Source organism: Lucilia cuprina, chromosome 2, assembly GCF_022045245.1.
Source record: "Lucilia cuprina isolate Lc7/37 chromosome 2, ASM2204524v1, whole genome shotgun sequence".
NCBI classification, from domain to species: Eukaryota; Metazoa; Arthropoda; class Insecta; order Diptera; family Calliphoridae; genus Lucilia; species Lucilia cuprina.
In genome coordinates, this window is record NC_060950.1 from 62,480,525 (window position 1) to 62,486,957 (window position 6,433).

General features: G+C 25.4%; 1 pseudogene; it reads right to left on the reverse strand.

Annotated features, from left to right (window-relative positions):
• Positions 1-4,646: 4,646 nt before the first annotated feature.
• On the reverse strand, positions 4,647-6,433 carry LOC124421042 (annotated as a pseudogene).

The following is a 6,433-nucleotide window of genomic DNA, read 5'->3' on the forward strand; positions in this document are numbered from 1 at the left end:
GACTATAGACTAGACTATAGACTAGACTATAGACTAGACTATTGACTAGACTAAAGACTAGACTATAGACTAGACTATAGACTAGACTATAGACTAGACTATAGACTATACTATAGACTAGACTATAGACTATATACTAGACTATAGACTAAACTATAGACTAAACTATACGCTAAACTATAGACTAGCCTATAGACTAGACTATAGAATTTAAACTATAGACTAGACTATAGAATTTAAACTAGAATTTACACTACACTAAACTGGACTGTACTAAATTAGTTATCAATTTTCATTTGAGCAAGTAGAAGTTAAACCCTTTAACATTTACTTATAGAAATTAGTCCTTGCAACCTAGAAAAAGAGAAAGTCCACAATTTTTTTTTTAATATTAACTTTATTTGTTTTCAGTAATTTTTGAAAATTTTATTTATTATTTTTTTTTTTACGTATAATACAATTTATACGTTTTACACTATTTTATAGATAATTAATTAATTATAATTGTATATGTATGTTTTTGTTGTTTTTACTTTTGTTTGTTGTTTTGTATATATTATATATATAGAGAGAATAATAGTAATAATATATGTAGGGTGTATATAAACTACTATTTATATATAATTTCTAATAATAAATGAAAAATATAATAATATTAATAGAAAGAAAATAAAATAATATTATTATTAAATTAAATTATAAACGAACACAATTTTCTTTTCATTTTTTTTTTTTGTTGATGTTGTTGTTATTGTATGAGGGAAAATTGTTAATGAAATATTTTTTTTTAAATATTTTTTTTTAATTGATTTTTGTATAATATTTAATTAAACTAGAAGATAATTGAAATTTGAATTGAAAAAAAAAAATTGAAATAAAATGAAAAAATTATATAATTTATAATAAAACAGTCTGTTTTTGTTTTTATTTTGTGGTTTTAATATGTTGATGATTAAATATGTTTTTTTTTTGTATATTAAATTTATAATTATTGTTATGATATTTATTTGTTTATTTAAATTTGTTTTATTTTTTAAATTGTTTTTAAAAAGTGGGGAAAAATAGGGAGAAAAAACTACACATTAAAAATTTATTTAAATTTTGTTTTTACTTATTTTTTAAATTATACAATATATAGAAAATATTGTATTTTATTTTGTGTTCTTTTTTGTTTTTTTGTTTATTTTTAATTAATTATTAAATAGTTAATTATTGGCAATGAAAATTATATATTAATAATTTTTTTAAAACATTTACTTTACTAATAGTTTTTTTACTTTTTTTTTTAATTTATAAACATTATATAGACATTTATACTACAGTTTTTCTTATGGTTTTAATTGTAAATTTTTTTGTTTTATATTTAAAGAAAATTAAGATTTGAAATTAAAAAAAAATTCACCACAGTTTTTTTTATTAAAAAAAGTTTTTTTTATAAGATTTATGTTTAACTATAGGGTGGGGGATACATTACGATTATGCTATTCGTTTTTATTATTTTTATAACAGCTTTGCAGCTGAGTGGTGTATAAAAGAAGAAACTCACCACTCTTCAAAAATGTATAAAACATGAAATTACTACAAAGATTTGCTATATTTTGTTTAATTTTAGTTAAATTCCTTTAAATCTCTTTATATTTCTTAGTGGTGAGTTTTTTTAGAAACTCACCTCAAAGTCAAATTCATAAACATCACTTTCTTTATGAAAATTTTACCAAAAAGATGCTAGTTTTAAGCAAAATATTCAATTTTAAGTAAAAATTGCATTTTACAAACACACCACTCAAAAAATATTATAACATGAAACTCACCACAAGGTAAATATATAACAAATCAGCAAATTTAATCAGTTAATAACAAAAAACTTTGCTATGTTAAGAAAAAGATTAGATTTTAGAGCGAAAAGTAGCATTTTACTTAATTCAACACTTTAAAAAAAAATCTGGAAAATTATTTAAATTAAAGGTGAGTTTTTATATTAAACTCACCACTAAGTAAATTTTATAAAAATCCGTTTTGGTTTTATTTCATAATCAAAATCTATTGAGATTTTTTTTTAAATTTGGATGTTAAAAAAACGGTTTTCTTAAACTCACCACTTGAAAAAATTTAAAAAAAAAAAATTCAAAATTTTTTAAATATTTTACAAAAACCTAAGCATTTTTTACTAATTAAGCTTGATTAACATCATTTAAAGCAAATCTTACTAAAATTTTAAGTTTTTTTAAAGTGGTGAATTTTGCTAAGAAACTCACCTCAGTATAAATTCAAGGTTTTTAGCTAAAATAAGGCAATATTTTGATAACACGAACTTAAAACTTATAATTTTAGTGAAAAAAATTGAACTTTTACAAACTCACCACTTTTTGAAATTTTTAAAATTGTTGGAATATTTTTCAAAATTTTCAAAAAACAAAAATTAATTTTCTTCGTTATTATGCTTCTAATAATAAATAATTTTTCTTTAATTTTATTGATTTTTTTTTTTCAAAAGTTGTGTTTTTTTTAATAAACCTACCTCGAGGTGAATTTATACAAAATTCTGTAATTTATGAAAACTTCAACAGTTTCTTAAAAAGGCAATATAAATGAAAGAGAATGTGAAAAAAACCTACAAGTTTTGTTAAAAATTTGCTATTTTTCCAACTCACCACTAACAAAAGCAACTCACCAGGGAATCAATTTCAAACCAGAGAGAAGTGAATTTATAATTATTCTTAAATTTTTTGAAAATTCATATAAGTGAGATGGTTGTGTTAAAGAAACCTACCTCGAGGTGAATTTATACAAAATTCTTTAATATGTGAAAATTTTAAATTTCATAAAAATTCAATATAAATGAAAGAAAATGTGAAAAAACCTACAAGTTTTGCTAAAAATTTGCTCTTCTTCAAATTCACCACTAACAAAAGAAACTTACCACTGAAAAAATTTTCAACGAGAAAGACGCATTTACAATAATTGATAAGAAATTTAAAGAAAAACTGGAAGATTATTAATAAATTTGAAGAAAAACTTAAAAAAATAACTTATGTTACTTTGTATAAAACTCACCACTAGCAAAAAACCACACAAGAAAATTTTGAAAAGAATGAAAATTTAACATTAAGTTGTAAAGAAAAGTTAAAAATCTTGATTTTTATAGTAGAAATTTAAAGTAAATAAAACTCACCACTTTAAAAAGTAACTCTCCACTAAAGAAAATTTTAACAAAAACTACAAATTTCTTTTAAAATAACTTTAAAATTAATGAAAATTTAATAAAAATAAGTTTGTTTAACAAAACGTGAGTGTTTTTCAAATTCACCATTTTTGAAACTTAACTCACCACTAACAAAAATTTTAACAAAAACTACAAATTTCTATTAAAATAAGTTTTAAAATAATGAAAATTTAAGAAAACATAAGTTTCTTTAACAAAAGGTGAGTTTCTTTTAAATTCACCATATTTAGAAATTCTACTCACCACTAAAGACAATTTTAACAAAAACTACAAATTTCTGTTAACATGTCTTAAAAATAATGAAAATTAAGGAAAAATTTATATCTTAAACCAAAGGTGAGTTTCTTACAAATTCACCACTTTAGAAATTTAACTCACCACTAGATAATATGAAATAAGTAAACATTTCTTTAGTAAATTTATAGAAAAATTTAAAAAAAAAGTCTTTAAAAATATGTGTCTTTAACAAAAGTTTCTTTCAAATTCACCACTTCAGAAATTTAACTCACCACTAATGAACATTTTAACAAAAACTACAATTTTCTCTTAAAATTAGTTTAAAAATAATGAAAATTTAAGAAAAAATTAGTTTCTTTAACAAAAGGAGAGTTTCTTACGAATTCACCACTTTAGAAATTTAACTCACCACTAGATAATTTGAAGAAAAGTAAACATTTCTTTAGTAAATTTATAAAAAAAATTTAAAAAAAAACTTCAAAAATAAGTTTCTTTACAAAAGATGAGTTTCTTTCAAATTCACCACTTTAAAAAGTAACTCACCACTAAAAAAATTTTAACAAAAAACCACAAATTTCTATTAAAATGTTTCAAAAATAATGAAAATTTAAGAAAAAACAATAAAACTAAGTTTTGTTAACAAAAGGTGAGTTTCTTTCAAATTTACCACTTAAAAAATTCAACTCACCACTAGATAATTTAAAGAAAAATAAACATTTCCTTAGTAAATTTATAGAAAAATCGCAAAAAGTTTTAATTATTAAGCCAAATACTGAGTTTTTTGAAAACTCACCACTTTGCTTTTTTCACAATTTTTTCTTTAACTTTTCCAAACGTTTCTCATAAAACTCACCATAGTTAAAAATTTAAGAAATATTTGTTTATTGGCAAATTTACATCGAAAATAGAGAGTTTTGGAAACTCACCACTTACTTTAAATTTTTCTGTTATATTTTTCTTAGTGGTGAGTTTTGAAAAGCAAGGATTCTTCAACATTTTCTTAAGAATTTGTTAAAAAAAGTTTTCATTTTATTTGTTTGACTTTAACTGTTACAACAAAAAATCTTTATAATAAATTTTAAGAAATTTTCAAAATTCACCAGCTGGTGAATTTCTATTTTATTTAATAACTTTTCTTTATATGTATGTAAATGTATATTTTATTAATATAATGAATAATGTTTTGAATAATTAAAACCGTTTCGTTTCTTTTATGTATTGAGCAATTACTATTACAAAACTTATTAAACTATTTGTTTAAATATTTTTTTTTATGTTTTCATTCTTTTAAATCTTTAATTTTGTTTATATTATCACTAAACTGTGGTGAATAATCTTATATTAAGTTAATTTCTTTTATATAATTAGTACATCAATAATTTTCTGTTTTCTATTGAAAATATTTATAATTATTTCTTTGTTTTAATATAATTTTATAAATTGTTCATAATGATCACTTTGCTTACTTGCTAAAAGGGGGGAGGGGGTCGTTTTTAAGGGGGGGGAATAAAGGATTTAATTTGATATAATAATTAAATCCTCTTAAAACTAAAATTAATTAAAAATTTTATAAAAAAAAAAGAAACACAGCTTTATTATTTTTTATTTTCTTTTCTTTCACTATTTTCTTCTCTCAGTTCTATAACGTTTCTTTTTATCTGCATTTTCCATTTCTCTTTTTTCTCTCTCAATCATTATCCTTCTATCTCCATTTACTGATCATTATGTTTCATGTATTGTAGTTTCTTGCGAACCCAATTGCTTCCACTTCTAGCTCCAAAAATCCACCATATTGACTAGTTTGCATTTTTTGAGCTCTAGTTTTGTGGGACGGGCACGAAGTCAAGCACGCCCAAATATGGCCGACACGTCGCCCGTCGATTGAGAATGTGACATATTGATTTGATTACTGGATGCAGTATTGTGATGATGTGTAGATGTTTGCAATTGTGAGACATGATTATGATTATTGTTGCCATTATTATTGTGATGTGTGTGCGCCAAGGTGGCAATGCCGCCATATTTGGCCGAGGCCGTAGAACCTAGTGTGCCGGTAATGAGATGTTTACGGGAGGCTGATTGGGTCATTTGTGAGTTAGTGTGGCTGCCTACTAGGGTGCCATTTGAACCGCCAGCGGTACCATACATGCGATGTAAAGAATATTGTTGTACAGATTCGAGATCGGATACTGAGGAAGTAATTTTTGATCGTACAGCCATTTTTTGCATGCTATTGTATTTATCGCCAGCACTAAGCTTAATATCGGGCAAATGACCCGATGATTGAGCATGTGCAGTTTGATGAAGTGTACTGGTAGCATGATGATGACCATTACCACCACTTACACCAGTTCCAGTACTACCACCACCATTTGTTAGGGAAGAGGTTAAATGATTATGATTATTATTGTTATTATTCGAGCGTGTGGTCTTATTGGTTGTGGTAGTTATGGCAGCATTGCTTACTGTCGTTGTGCTAGTTATAGAGGCCACTACTGGACCACCATTTGTGGCCGATGGTGAGATATCGGCAAAACTGTAACAAGACGACTTTTGCGAGGATGAGTTATTGAGACCACCCGTAGATGATGAAGTTGACATGCGACATGATCTGTGTCTGGAGGAGGAAGACGGCTGTAAAAATTCATGATGAGCTGCCTCATCGGGTGTCATACGTTCCGCTGGATCCCATTCGAGACAGCGTTGTAGGAAGTTAATGAAATAGCGATCATGACAGATGAGTACTTGTGAGAGAGTCTTAGTGCCGGGGGCACGTTTGCGTCCCTTTGAGTTGGTTATACAGCGGGGTGCTCCACGAGAATCGAAAAATAAACGACGTCTGGTCGCAGTGGCAATGAGATCTTTTGGTGGCAGTCCTAAAATTTCCATAATACAGGCTAACTGTTCGACTTCGTTTTCACCGGGAAAGAGGGGAAAACCGGTATAGAGTTCAGCTAGAATACAACCTGAAGG